We start from the raw sequence: 16,107 nt of genomic DNA on the forward strand, positions 1-16,107 counted from the left end.
TGTTGGGAGGAACTAAGGTGCACAGACTCATCACACAAGGACAGTTTACAACCATGGGGAATGACAGACACACTGCACAATATGCGGTACATGGCCATGACGTCAAAGCTCACGTAACCTTCAGAATCCCTGCCACAGTCCCAGGACAATGCAGAAGCCAAGGAGAACCACAAGGCACACATGCTGACCCCTGCCAACATTGCAGCCCTGAACCCGACAAGTGGGAGCAGTCACACACACATACACGTCTCAATCACTGAAAGGTACCACCTAGGGACAACTACATGATATTGCGAATAAACAAGTGCCTGGTAGCCGATGGAAAAGTAGTGGGATGAACACAGTGCCACTCATCAAGCATCAACAACAGGAACATATCAAGGGAACACTGCCTGTGTATGAAAAGGGATGTGGACACACACACATGCTCATATAACACACACCATGGGCCCAGGCTATGTCACTGGACAACACACCTACTTGAGGGGACACAACTCCTGTGGAAGCCCAGCTGTGCCAAACATATTCACAGCACGTCTCACTCATGTCAGCAGAACACTTGGTCAGTCACCCATCAGTTACCACACAATGAAGGCTCTGGTCACAACTGCCTGGGTACGTGAGTCTCCCCTAAGTCATCTGCACCTACTCAACACATATGTCTAGCAAGTTGCACAGAGGACCCAGTTGCTCCTATACCAATGATGCCCACACCTGTAGGTCCAGTGGTGATGCGCACAAAGTCTGTGAATATGACTAATTGGACAATGGGAAGCACATCATATGTGCATGGGTGCAAGCCAGAGATGTGACCATGCAAATGAAATGTTCAGAGAGATGTCCACAAATAGTTGATCATGACACACCCAGGTATCTGCAAAGGATGACATGGATACCCACCAGAATAGGATACATATCTCATGGACCACATGGAGTACCTCACAGCAACACATCAGTACCGAACATTGGAAACCAAGCATGCCAAGGAGTGAACTAAAGTGACAACTGTCACACACTGCTTGCCTGCACTGCTAAGGACCGGGGTCATCCCCTCGGAGGGGCCTACATGGGGGCAGGCCAGGCACTGCAGGGACAGGATCAGGGTGCAGCAGAAGGAGGCAGTGAAGAGGTGGTGGATTCAGGCGAGACACTTGCAACTGCAGTGGAGCTGACTGAAGCGGTGGGTGCAGTCACAACTGTGGGGCACAAGTCAGATGGGGTGGGTGCCGGCACAAATCCAGTGGGCAGGTCAGATGGAGTGGATTGGGTCCCCACTGCAGTGCCCAAGTCAGACGGGGTGGTCGTGGACTCCACTGCAGTGCCTACAACCATGGGAGCGGAATGGGGTGCAGGTGAGGTCAGCAGGACAGGTGGGGGGACACGGTCCCCACATCAGTGGCACTAACCGTCTGACCAGGTGTGGAGGAGCAAGTGGTAGGGGGGAGGGCCTTAGCATTTTGGGGATGGTGTATTTGTGGGTGGGGGAACCCAGGGCAGGTAGTGGCGGGGGAACCTCTGGAGTGGTGGCCTGGGGTATGGAGGACAGAGACTTTGCCTTGGAGCTGCGTGGTGGCGGGGGATCTTGCTCTTCCGGCTCCGGGGGGACTTGCAGGTGGGGGTCTCAGTCTGACTGCGCCTGGGGGAGGGTGACCGGGTGTGAGGGGCACTCCCCTCTGTGTGTGGGGACTTCCTCTTCCCCTTGTAAGATGATCTGCTGGGTCGGTGGGAAAGAGGCCAATGTCACAGAGGAAGAGCTTCTGGGGAGATGGGGTTGCAGGTGAGGCAAGGGAAGGGGGCTGGGAGGGAGAGGTTTCGGAGGACTGCGGGGTGGTTGTGGATGACTGTGTGTGTGTCTGCAAACCAGCCCCTGTGAGCGTGATATCAGTCCCCTGGTTTGGGTGTTTGTTTGCTTTGGACAGGTAGGCTGCTAGGAATCGTGGGTGGTGCAGGGGTAGGAGGGGTGCGGGCCTGTTGGACGAGGGACACTGCTGCCATCAGGGAGGAGGCCATGGACTGATTGGTCCTCTGTAGGGCAGACATGCCCGATTAAATGCCCTCCATGAATGACACCAGTTGCGTCAACAGACTTGTGTGTGCATGGAGGACCTTCAGCATCGACGTCTGCCCTACATGGATCTGTCTAAGTAAGTCCACAGACTCCTCACTCAGGGCAGCAGGGGACACAGGGGCAGGGGGTGCAGTGCCTGGCACAAAGGAGACATGCTCACGAATACGGGAGCCTGCAGGGACCTCTGGGATGGGAGCCGATGGGAGGGTGGTGATGGTGGTGGTGGTGGTGGTGGCGGTGACGGGGACAGCCTCACTAGCTAGGGTTTGGTGGCTGCTGACACCGGCCTCCACAAGGGAGTCATCCTCAGAGCTGCTGTGGCCCTCAGCTGGGGGTGATGGTGCTGTCGACTCCTCTGTGAGGCTCCACTCGCCCTCCGTGCCATTGGGTCCCCCGACTCCTCTCCTTCTGTCCCTGTCAGGCTCTGTGGCTCCTCCTGGTCCGTGGAGCTGTCCCCTCCTGTGGCCGTGGATGTATCTGGATAGGAATAGGAAGTAAGAGAACAACATCAGTCACCTGCACTGACTGCACACACCACAGTGAGTACATCACATCACAGGGCAAGCCCTGGCACCATCAGCTGAACACAGCTCAAAGTGCCAACACTGTTTAGGATAAGACAATTGTCATTCTCAACATCAACCATGGCACACATATCCCTCCTTGACTTGCACACATATGTCTGTTGCATGTTGGATGCTAATACCCCAATGTGCCGACATGCACCACCCACACATTAGTTGGACATGCAAGTGAACATGTAGGAGTATGTCACTATACACACAGCACATCTCTTGCTACTGACTCAGTACAGGTGTCCGGATGAAGGGATGGGCAGAGACTCATTTCACATGTTTGTGATGCATGCTAGCAACACACACTATGATGTTCTCATGTCCTGATTTGCAATGCCACAATGGGGTGCATGGTGCACACATGAACACAATGCAGGATCACTCATAGCAAGTGAAATGCCATGGCACTGGCATGCTTGGAAAGTCAGTCAACACTGTCTCCTATCACAGGGGCAGGGCATCCAGACAACAACAATATGCACTGACTCACAATCCTAGCTCAGGGGTAAAACTAACTCTGCAGATGACCTGCGCACTTGCCCATCCCCTGCAAAAAACATATCCAGGACCCAGAAGACCCCACATCATGCAAATCAGACATATGAGTCTCTGCAAACACAACTCCCTGTACATTAACACATCACAGTCTACCATGCATGTAACCCAGCTGCATGAAGGACACAGTTGCATACACCATTGTGCGCTGTCAGATGATCACACACCTTTATGTCACACAGGTCTTGTCTCTCACAGTCACATCTCAGATGTCCTGCTGACCCTCTGAATCATGGACACCCTAGTTGTATGTAACAACAAGCCACACCATAATGACACAGAGGCAGACACCTGAGGGAACATGTCACTAAGCACAACCTGTAATTTAATACACAGGAGTGTTTCTAAATGCCCTTGAGGAGGCATGACTGCCCATGTCTACATGAAACAGTGTTTGGCCCTGGACAGTAGTCAGGTGGCTAAGCAAGTATGACATACTTCATATACATACTCCTGAGGTCCCAAAATTGGAGTTCCTTGCTGCATGGGTTTGTTTGGAATACCCCAGCCACATGTGGCGAGTCAGACCAGCAATTGGAACACATCTCAAGGGCACACACAGATCACATGTCAGATCTCAGGCATTGGGCAAACTATTGAACCACCCATTAAACACACAACAGAGTCACGGGAACAGATGCTGTCCGGTAGATGAAGCATAGCTGGCTGCAGGGACACAGTGCCCTAGTGACATAAGCAACAGACTGTAGGGGCCACACCAGTGGAACAGATGAGGAGGGTGCATCACACAATTGAGGGACCTGAGTATTGGACTACAAGACCTACGTAATGTGGAAGTGTGACCAGGCCAAAAGACTGCAATTAGCATGTCAGACATAGTACACAGATTAGGCATGGATTTACCCCTTTCCTGCGGCTGTCTGTCCTTCAGCTGCCTATCCAGGTCCGGGAAGACCACCACCCGGATCCGGAGCATGTGGGGGGTCCGGTGTCCGCCCCTCCTGCGTGGAGGTGACAGCTTCAGCTGGACTCTAGCTATCCTCCAGGTCCAGCCCGAAGGTCCTGCCACCTCTTCTGGCAGTTGCCGATCCGGCGCTTGTAGACCCCCACCGAACGAACTGCCCGGGCGATGGTCAGCCATATCTCCTGCTTCTGGTGGGCATCAACCTGTGAGGATGACAAAGTTAAAACTACATTAACACACATGCCCCATATTTGTGCTGCACACATTTGGATATACATGTCATCATCACAAAGGGAAATGAGTTACACAGGTAGTGCAACCATGGGGAAGGACAAATCACCTGCATGTCTGACATGTTAACAATGCCTGGATAGTTTAAGCTTGCACTAATGCACTTTAGCAGCAGGACACCTGTTCATTACACGTACCTACACACTTTGGGTGATGAAAGTGAGAATGCTTGCCACTGGTGTACACACTGCTAGTCAGACAACATGCATAATTAGGAACGAAGTGGACTGCACACTCACCTGCTCCCCTGGTTTCCCATAGAGCATGCTGTACTGTGGAAGGAGCCCGTCCAGCAGGGCCTGGTTCTCCTCCTCAGTGAAGGCTGGGGCCCTCTCCAGAGTATGTGCTATAGCAGGAGCCGGAGGATGCAGAGACAGCAGCAGTGGTAGCAGGGATGTGGTCCAGTAGCATGTAGTGCAGGCAAGTGGGCTCCCTGGGGGCCAGCCAGCCTTATATCTGTGCTACAGAGGCAGAATCTGTGCCATGTGTCCCAAGTGATAGGTCCAACACGGTTGCATTCTATGAATCTTGCCAATCCATGGAAATGTACGACTCGTACACGCCTTCCGCATCGTTCAAATCATCACCTTCATGAAACACTTGAAATTGCAACATTGTTGTAGGCATCCAACTGAATTTCCAGTGCACAACTCGTACAAGTTTTGAATCCGCATCCGTCTCCATGACAGTCCAGAGCCAATGGGTGCGCCCGGCTTGGTCAACTGAGTGTAAAACGCGTATTTTGAAAATAAACACACACGTCTCCATACGATTCAATGGCCAAGGCGTACGCCTGTCTCGGACCATGCCTGCCTGACGTGTATGCATGATAGTCATCCGTGTCGGACCTCATTGCAGTCAATGGCAAAGTGTATGCACGGCTCGGTCATGAACCGTACAATGCGTATGCATTGTCACCCGCGTCGGACCTGCTTGCAGTCAATGGCAAAGCGTACGCACAGCTCGGTCGTGATCCGTGCAATGTGTACGCATTGTCACCCACGTCGGACCTCATTGCAGTCAATGGCAAAGCGTACGCATGGCTCGGTCATGAACCGCGCAATGCGTACGCATTGTCACCCGCGTCGTACCTCATTGCAGTCAATGGCAAAGCGAAAGCACGGTTCGGTCATGTACCCTGCAATGCGTAGGCATTGTCACCCACGTCGGACCTCATTGGTGTGACTATTCGAAGGATTCAACACACAATTACTTGCCAGGGACACCTGTGCACACCTACCACACTACAGCATTGGCCACACAGTGTCCCATGGCATGTAAGGCTGCATTCCCTGGGTGTTTGGGGGGGCAAATTTGGCAAATTTGGTTTGTTGGGTGGCACTTTTGTGCAGCCACTCCCAGGCTGTGCATGTGTACATGGGGGCAGAATCCTTTGTAGGTCTGGGCTAAAAATCCGTCGACCATTCCCAGACATCGCGACCATGCAGGAACGCGACTGCATCAGACGGTACCGCTTCACCAGGCCAGTGATTGAGGAGTTGGCGGAGCAGTTGGTGTCACATCTGCTACCTGGCCGGACATACCCTACAGCACTGACCCCAGAGGTGAAGGTGATGGCAGCCCTGCACTTCTTTGCTACTGGTACCTTCCAGTACACTGTGGCTACTGCTGGTGTTATGTCACAAACGATGTTTAGTCGGGTGCTACGCAATGTCTTGGAGGGGATGTTGCATTTCCTAGACCTGTACATCAAGTACCCGAGCCCAGCTGAACTCCCTGAAATAAAGGGTTCCTTTTATACACTGGGGAGGATGCCGAACGTCCTCGGATCAATTGATGGGACACATGTGGCCCTGATACCATCACAGGCACATGAGCAGGCATACCGGAACAGGAAGCACTACCACTCCATCAATGCTCTGGTGGTATGTCTTGCTGACATGTCTATCACACATGTGTGTGCACGGTTCCCTGGTTCTGCTCACGATGCCTACAAAATGAGGAGTAGTCGCATTGAAACGCTGATGTCACTGATGCCAGCTCGGCATGCCTGGCTTGTCGGTGTGTACTGACTGTTTCTCATTGTGTGTGTTTGTCAATGTTGTATTCCGCAGTCCTACAAAACTCTGCTACTTGTTAATTTTTGTGTGTGTAGGTGACTCCGGATACCCCAATATGCCGTGGTTGCTGACACCCCTCTGGAACCCTGTGACACCAGCCGAGATGCGCTACAATGAGGCTCATAGTCGGAGTAGGAGGGTGATTTAGCAGACATTCGGCCTCCTGAAAAGCCGCTTTCGCTGCCTGGTCAAGACCGGAGGGGCCCTTCCATATGAGCCTGCAAAATTGTGCAAAATAATCCTTGTATGCTGCATGCTACACGACATGGCAGTGCGGAAAAAGGTGCCTCTCATCCAGGATGACGATGACCAACCACCGGCACCTGTGGAGGATCCCAGACTTGGCCACGATGCCAGTGATGATGAGGATGAGGGTGACGTCCGCTCACAGCTCATCAACAACTTCTTCACCTGAATGTGAGTTTCCAGGGTTGTTATGTCAATGTATGGAGTTAGCTTGGAATGTGTTGTGGCTGCTCTGTTGCTGTCTGGGTGTGTCTGTGTGCCACTTGACTGGATGCGTGCAGTGATGTGTCCATTCAGGTGGTGTGTACTCCACAATAGGGTAGTACTGCTAACTTGTTTTTGTGTAGGTTTCTTGCGACATGTTTTGTGCATGTGTATTGCATTTCTCTCCTGTTCTGCTGTGCTTTTGACTGTATCTTGTGTCTGTCCTTCACAGGGTACTTTGCCTGTTTTTTGGTCAACACTGACCCCCAACACCCAGAATCCAACACCAGTGTGGAAGTTGTCAATTCCCATCAACTGATGTGCCACACATCCCTGGACTCCAACACTTTGTGACCGTGTGTCCACTGTTACGTAGAATTACCTTGCAACTATTGTGGAATAAACATGTTGCTGATGTGTAATGAACCTGTGCTACGCTTTGTTATGTGCGTTGTCTGTCTTCCCACATCTGACTGACATCTGCTTACCTCACCTGTGGACTTGTTACCACTGACTGGGGTTGGTGTTGTGTCTGTGCATGCCAATGTGTTTCAGGTCAACATCATTGTGTGGGATGAGTAACATGGCCATGGTGAGTATGTGTTGTGGTGTGTCTCCCTCACATGTGTCACATCACCATGACTCACCTAACGTTGGTCACATTGTTGCAGTATTTGGCATGCACTGTGTTGTGTAGCAGATCGACATCTCCATGATACATGACAATTTGGAATCGCAACAGAGGCAAGTATGGTGTACTGGTGAGTTTTTTTTCGAACATGTGTGAGGAAAGTGCACAAGATGGTGGGTGCTGTACATTGGTTTTGGAATCCAAAGTTCACATTAGAGTTGGATGTTGCTGGTAGATGAAATGTCCAGAGTAAAGTCCCTAGTCATCTGCTACATTGGCCCAACATGAACCCTCCATGTCATGTGGGCGAGTTGTGTGCGATTGGACAAGGTGAACGGGTTGCGCACAAAGAACATTGTCCAGAACAGGTTTAGAGGCCCTGGGGGATGTGCTGGGACATCTGCCTCTCACATGTCTTTCTTCGGACTACCCCTCTTCTTCCTGGGGGGATCCTTAGGTGCAGGCCTCTGCGGTGCAGGGGACTCTCCACCAGAGTCCTCCTCCCTCCCTGTGGCGATGGCAGATGGTGTTGCAATAGATGTTGTAGCCACACAGGGAGGTGTGGACAGGTTTGTGTTGATCTGGCGGAGGCATTGGAGTATGTCCTGAAGCACCGCAGTATGGGCATCCCACTTGGCCTCCATGCGGGCATGGTGGGCAGCCTGCTCCTGTTGCATGTCCTTGAGGATCCCCACTACATGGCCAAATCCTCGGGTGTTATCCTGGTACGCATCTATGATGCGTGCCAGTTGGGGGTCATCATGCAGTCCAGACCCCTCTTCAAGGCATGCCCTCTGCCTCCCACCCCTCCCAGCACCCCTATCCACACGGGCAGGACCAGCGGCGGGATGCACAGGTGACACTGGGACCCCTTGGGTGGTGTTGCTGGGGGTGTTTGCTGTAGCTTCCGGGGGGTCCTGTGTCCCTGTGCTGTGGGTGTTCAGTGGCCTTGGTCTCTCCATGTTGGCGGGGGTGCCCTGTCGGTTTCCAGATGCTGGAGGCGTGGGTACAGGGGGTGCAGATGTTGATGCTGCTGCATGATGACTCACACCGGAGGGGCCAGGTTGGTCGTCGTCATCCGAAGAGGAAAGAGACAGAGTCAAACCAGAGAGATCAGTGTTCACCAGAGTCGGGGACTGGGAATCCTCTTCATTTGGTGCTGGGTCCCCAGCACCACCTTTGTTTGGAAGAGACACACGATGTGAGTTATGTTTCTACATGCATCGATGGTTCACAAACATGACATTTTCTACAGTACGAACAGATGCCTGCCTGTACACTGCTTTTTCCCAGCTTGTCACGGACAGAGTTTGATATTGTTGTTGCCCAGTTCCCAGCATGGCCTTGTGCTCCCCAATACAGAGCCCAGTGTCAGACATTATGTCAGTCCATTCCCACTCCCTGTGAGGTGAGCATGGTTAAGTGTGAGCTTGCTGGGCCATGTGGGTGGGTGCGGAATGTCTGTGACTGCAACTTCCATCATGCTCCTGGCTACACCCCCCTTCCCAGCATGCCCATACTTCCTTCCTCTTGACTCTGCTTCCCTGTGAGGGGGTGTGACAGCATTGGCAAGATGGCTGACTGTGAAGTCCTGGTGTTTGTTGTTGCCCAGTTCCCAGCATGGCCTTGTGCCCCCCACAACAGAGCCCAGTGTCAGACATCCTGTCAGTCCCTTCCCACTCGCTGTGAGGCGAGCATGGTTCAGTGTATGCTTGCTGGGTCATGTGAGTGGGTGTAGATTGTCTGTGACTGCAACTCCCATCATGCTCTTGGCTACACCTCCCTTCCCAGCATGCCCATACTTCCTTCCTCTTGACTCTGCTTCCCTGTGAGGGGGTGTGACAGCAATGGCAAGATGGCTGACTGTGAAATCCTGGTGTTTGTTTGGCTACCAGTCTAAAGAGAGCCCCTGTGCTTCACACAGCAGCACCCAGTGCGGTGTATCTTTTGCCGATATTTCACAGAGGTGTGGGTCAATGCATTCTACCTGGTGAGTTGTGTGGAGTTTGTGTTGAGGGGTGTGTGTGTCTCCACATGCTGGTAAGTATGGTCAGAGCTGTCAGTCCTCCTTACCACCCGGCCAGACATCCCACCATGAAACGTGCTTCCATTGTAGGGCATGCAAGTTGTCTTTCAGGATGTCAGTCAGTGGTGTCCTGCTTCTGATTTGCGCGCATGCCCTAGCAGGGCCTTGTGCTCCCCACAGCAGGAGCCAGTGTCAGCCATCTTGTCAGTCATTTTCCGCTCCCTGTGATGTGGACATGTTTCAGAGAGGTCATGATGGGCCAATCAGGAGGGGGAGAATTATCTGTGACTACAGGCCTCATCATGCGTTTGGATACACTCACTTCACCTGCATCCCCACTATCCCTTCCTGTCAGTCAGCTGCACTGTGAGGTAGTGTGTTTGTGGTGGCAAACTGTCTGACAGTGTCGATTTAGCTTTGTGCCACTGGCTTGCTCTATTTGTTTGTAGGTTGGTGCATGTCATGACACAGTTCCAAGTCACAATGAGATGGCAGGTATTGTGTTTGTCTGACTGGCATACACATCTTGGGATGATTATCTATTGCTTACTGTAGCTTTGGTTGCGGTGCATGGTTTCACTGTCCCCTTGCCACACAATCTTGGGTATGTTGTTTGTGTACTCACCAGGCTCTGGTATGTCTGTTAGCCCATGGACACTCTCTGGTGGTAGGATGTCCCGCACCTTCTCCTCCCAGGTCCTGAAGCATACTGGTTTGGCAGGAGGGCCACCGCCAGTGATCTGACTCAGAGCTTGATCTTTTTCGATGAGTTTCTTGACCCTCCTGCGCACGTCATACCACCTGTTCTGGATATCGTCCTTTGTGCGCCTTGCTGGTGCTTGAGCGTTCACCTTGTCCACAATCCTAGCCCACATCTTTGTTTTCTGTGAGATTGGGGTCCTTTGGACCAATGTACCAAACAAATGTGGCTCTACTTTGATGATCTCGTCTACCAGCACTTCTAACTCACTGTGAACTTTGAATTCTTCTTTGAGGGCATGGTGATGGGTGGTGGTGGTGAGTGATGTGTGTGTGAGGGTGGGTTGGTGTTGGTTTTGCTGGCTGTATGTGTGTGTGCTTTTGGATGAGGTGCTGATGGCATGTGAGTTGTGTGATAGGTGAGTTGTGTGTGTGTCTGTTGTTGCTGTGTAATGGTGTTTGCTGCTGGCTGTGTCTCCTGTTTGCAAGGAATGTTGGTAGTGATTGTAGTCCTTTATATAGTTGGAGATGTGGGTGATTCTTTGTCCCAGGTTTTTTTTATTTGATATTTATTGGCTTTGTCATTGCTTGTTTGGTCCTTTTTTTGTCTTTTTTCCTTTGGGTTTTGTAGTCATGAAGAAGACGTTCATCTGATGGATACGGACGCTGATGTTGTCTCGTGCGGGCTTCTCCGCCTCGTTCACGCTGCCTATCTTCTGTGTTTCATACGCGTCGGTCGCAAACGTCTCTATTGCTTGTGTGCCCGGTTGTCTGTGCGTGTAGTCGTGTGGCTTGGTCTCCGTGCGAGTCGGTCTGGTCTTACATGCATTGCATCATACTGCGCGGATCGGACATCGCGGGTACGGGTCGGTCGGGTTCATTCCGGGTTTGTGTTGGTCGGTGAACATCGCGTCGGTTTTCCTGCCGGTTCACTATTTTCCCTATGGCTCAGTTGTACGGCTTGTATTCCGTACGTGTCGGTTGTAATTCATACGCGTTGCATCGTACTGCATGGGTCGTATGGCGCTGGTCCGTGTCGGTCGGTATCCGGTCCGGGTCCATGTCGGTTGGTTCGTTTTGCGGCCGGAATCGGCCCCTGTGTGTCTGACACGATTGTATACAGGTATTCTTACTATCACGATTTATTCACACTCTCGTACTACTGAGTTCATTAGACAATCATCAACCTTCCTCTTTCTTTCATCTTTTATATCTTTTATATTTTTTATACTCATTTAATCTTCTATTTTCATTTCAGTATTCACGTTCCGTTTAAAAATCATTTTTTCTTGTATATCACACTCTGCACGGTATTCTTTCTTCTCAATTCACCACTCCCGTAGTCTATCTTCATCTTTTATCATCACGTGACAGGACTTTCAAAATCCTCGATCTCGACACCCGGAAGACTAAACCTACACTTGAACGTGGACGCTCTGTCAAAGACCATTTTTTTAAACAAACTACGGTAAGCCACATTATTCTTCTCAACAGTATGTTTTGGGCATACTGCTTGGTAATCACAAAATACTGAGTCCCCGTTTTTATTTTACAGGCACAGCTTGTCAAAAATCATCCTTTTGCAATAAACGAGTCACTCCGTTTTTCACTTAAGGTATGATTCTATCGTTTCACCGGAATTGAAGCCGCGGCATGATCTCTTCTTTGAAGCGTTTACTAAACATCGCACCCGGTAATTGCTAACATTCTCGAGAACCTAATGAAACACATATTTCGCTGAGCACCCCGGTTATGTTTTTTAATCGCGTTTTTTTATCGCGTTACGCAAATGAACACGTTTTAGTGTTCACTTAAGATCATGTTTATTTGAGCAATTGAATCATGTTGTTGGACTTGCAGACAAATCCACTTCATGTTATGTTTTTCACCGATCACATCACGCGCTTGTTATCGGCATCGGATTTAAGAATACCAAACCGTGAGCAAACTTCTTCTTTGGTTTCTGTGAAGATCTCTTCATACTTACCGCTGGTCACCCTCGCTCCTCTTGAAACCTTGTCTATTTCACTTATCTCATTAAACCATTTGTTCTTCCTAACTGCTTTATATTCTATAATTACGATTATCACAGGAAAATCTAAAGTTTTGTTTTTAATTGTACATATACATGATTCGGATTGTACTTATGTTTGATTGTAACATCCTTTATACTTTCAGAATGCGAGACCCCTGATGAAGGGCAAGCCCGAAATGCATTGGGCAGAAATATGTGAAAAGAAGTCAAACATGTTTCAAGAAACTTATACTATGATTACAATAGTATGAAATTCAAAAGAGATCAAAAAAATTAAAGAACGGACAATCATATTACGCTTCTGCACACTTTTTGAAAGTTTATACTCCAGGAGTGCTGAGTAGGAGACACTACTCCCACGGTAGATAACGCAATACCTAGATTCCCAATTTATTTCTCATTAGGGAAATTAAATAGCGATACTGCAAAAACTGATAAATGAAATTACACCAAATATTGCTGAAAGCTAGATCTCTGTCCAGAAAGCGTACTTTTTGTGAAATGGTGTAAATCTGTTCAGTAGTTTTTGAGAAATGAAGGTTCAAAAAGTTTGTATATTTCACAGCTCTGAGGATTTTTAAATTTATTTTATATCCTCATATCACCTCTGATGAGCAAGCTTTGTTTTCTTGACTGCCTTGTGCTCTCTATCGGGCTCAGATTGAGTCAGTAATCTGTGTTACAGCTCCAAGTCATAACTTCCCAAGCCCTTACTGATTTAAGAGATATAATCCTCATTGGACATGGCCTCATCTTATTTCATTTGCGGGAAATTTAGAAACCATTATTTCTCTTTCTCAATCTTATCAAGCTCCATAAAATATCTTACTGATCTCCACCATTTGCACCAGGTCAGGCTGATGATAGGCGCCATTTCTTATATATTTCTCTCCTCGCCCAGAGGAGCAGGTAAAAAAACAATTTGATTGTTTTACCAAAATAAACACCTCTTCCACCTCCTTTTGTACGGAACCAAAAATAATCATGGTATAGCTTACTACCACAGTCTTCCCCAGAACGTCTGAGATTGTCTTACCCACACTTAGCCAGTAACCCCTCAAACTGGGGCAAATGGCAACATATGGCCGTCAACCACATCTCATGCTTAACACCTCCCACACCTGGGTTCTTCATTCTCTCTTATCTTTGCAGGCTTCAACGGGATCCAATATGCTCTGTGGAGGGCAAAGAAATGGTTTCTTCTTAGTACAGCAGACTTAACCACTGAAAAAAGCATATTCATTAATACTTGCCATAAATCCTCCACCTCCACACTCGGCAAGTATACATCCCAAACTTGATGTTGAGGTTTTAGGCATTCTTTGGCTGCCTTCAGGGAGTGCTGATACCAGTATGATACCTCCTTCTTCCTTTCCTTAAGTTCCTGAAGTTCCAAGTGCTTGTATCATAGTCAGTCCACCCCTGGGTCCCAAGCCAGGCATTCATCTGACAGTTCTTGAATCTTGACAATGTCCCATTTGTTATCCTCTTCCAAGTGTCCCAGGACAATCCCCTAACTCGTTCCACCACCTGACCCCATTTGCTTATACAGCTCTCTTTGAGGGATAGCACTAAACGGTCTATCATGCACTCTGGAGTCCCATGAGAATCCCACCCCGCTGACAATTTACTTTAGCATGGAATCCCCAGGGTTGTTCTGAACCTATTCCATACTTCAGCTGCTGACTCTAGACACTTTAACCTCACCTCCTTAAAACACTTAAGATAAGATCTGAATTGATGCCAGTACATCAACAAAGATGTGGTGACAACAATTTTAGAACTCTGGACTGAGGCCTCAGTCCTGAAAATAAAGTTAAAATAAGAAATAGGGGTTTAGGGTAGGGATACCCTGCCCCTTTGGGGTTGGTGGGGAGGAGCCCCAGAGGGATTTCCCAGGGGCCATTTTTTTTTAATTACTGAAATGTTTGGTAAATCTGTAGTAACATTTTGAAAAATCCATACACCCTTGGGTGGGCCAGGGCCTGTGGTGGGGGAAGGTGCAAAATGCTTCTTCTAGAAGGAGGGCATGCAGGCCCACTCTATGAGGCCCCAGGGATGCTATATCCTGGGTGCGATATTTAATTATATGGGAAGAGGGCATGCAGCTCCCTGTCTGAGCCTCTATGAGGCCCCAAGTACCTCATTCCCTGGGGCTGATGATAATTTAAAGAGGAGATGGGCATGCACCCCCACTTCCTGAGCCTCCTTGAAGCCCCAAAACCCCATCTCCCAGAACTGATATTTAAATAAGGGGGAGGGGATGCATGGCCCCCCACTCCCCAAGCCTTTATCAGGCTTGTGGATCCCATCCTCCAGGGTGATATATAAATTAAAGGGTTGGGGCGTCATGCCCCCCTCTTTGAGACCCTTGGGACCCCATCCCCTTGCCAATAGGAGAAAGGATCATGCACACACTCTTGTCATCAATGATGTCATTCCAGATGTTGCAGTGATATTATCAATGATGTAATAGAATATGCCATGAGTGATGTAATATGTGAGTTAATTATCAGTACATCGTGAGGGTGTGAGTTAGAGTTACTTTACGGTTATAGTTAGTGGAGATAACTATATCTGGTTCATTTTAGTGGTTTTGTTACTTTAAAACTGTATATTTTAACTGACATTTTAATCTAACTATAAGTTCCTTTAACCTCTTGTTTTTTCAGGGAATTTCCAAGGTTTTCTTTTACAATTTTTAGCTATACTATCACTCTAAACTTTGTTTTTTTCAAGTGAATTTCAATGTTTTAAGAAAGAATTAAAAATAAAATAATCAACATATCTCTAATTCTTTTTCAATAATATTTCAGGCCACAAAATATTAGCCTAGAACCTACCACAAGGGTTCCCTGTGCTCCAGCTGAAGTACATACAGCTCCAGTTTGGGGTGCTTAAAAAAAATATGGTAAGGTCTTCTGGGATCATGGATTCAATGACCCAGGAGACTTACTGTATCTTTTTCATGTTGTTGGGAGCTGCTGTCCTCCCTACAGCCCTCACAACATTAAAAACAAACAGAGTTGGTGGTGCCCTGCCCCTTCCAGGGGCACCACCAGAAGCTGACATTGTTTGTATTACAGTGGGTTCTCAGGCGCCCACCCGGGGCACTCACTTCTTTTTTTTCATTTGGGGACAGAAGTGGGAGCCCCAAGACCCCTGTGACTTCCTTTGGCTCCCCAGCCAACCAGCACCCATCCCAGCAGGAGTAGGTTCCATTCTCATTTGCTCCCTCCTGGGTGGGAGCAGCTTATTTCTGCGCTCACGCCTGGGTGGAGCAAAGTTGTGTTCGCTGCCTGTCAGAGTGCAGGCAGGGAAGACACTATAAATTCCCTGCGTGCATCTCCTGAGTAGGGACCACAGCAGTGATGAAGAGGATGGAATCCCCAGAAAACTGCTTTGATTGTGCCCTGGGGATAGGGTCCCCGGGGCCAATCTATAGCATGGGGGAGAAAAGCATGATGCTCCCTCCACAAAAAAAACACTGGCCCCAGGCGGATAGGCCCCCAAGGCCCTCTTATGGCTGGGGGAGGTTGGTCGCATGCCCACCTTTCCAAAAAAACAAAGACAGCCATGGGGCATTTAGTCACCAGGAACTTTAAATGCCCAGGGAGGGGGCTGTGCTTGTGCCCTAATGGTGCTATGACCTCTAGCACGGGCAATACACTGCTTCTTCTCAGGCCTGGAATCGCATATTACTGACACTGGAGGCACTGGACTGCCTAACTCCAAATATCTATCAAGGCCCTGCATTCTGTATGTTGTGGC

Source organism: Triturus cristatus, chromosome 8 (assembly GCF_964204655.1).
Source record: "Triturus cristatus chromosome 8, aTriCri1.1, whole genome shotgun sequence".
Lineage (NCBI taxonomy): Eukaryota > Metazoa > Chordata > Amphibia > Caudata > Salamandridae > Triturus > Triturus cristatus.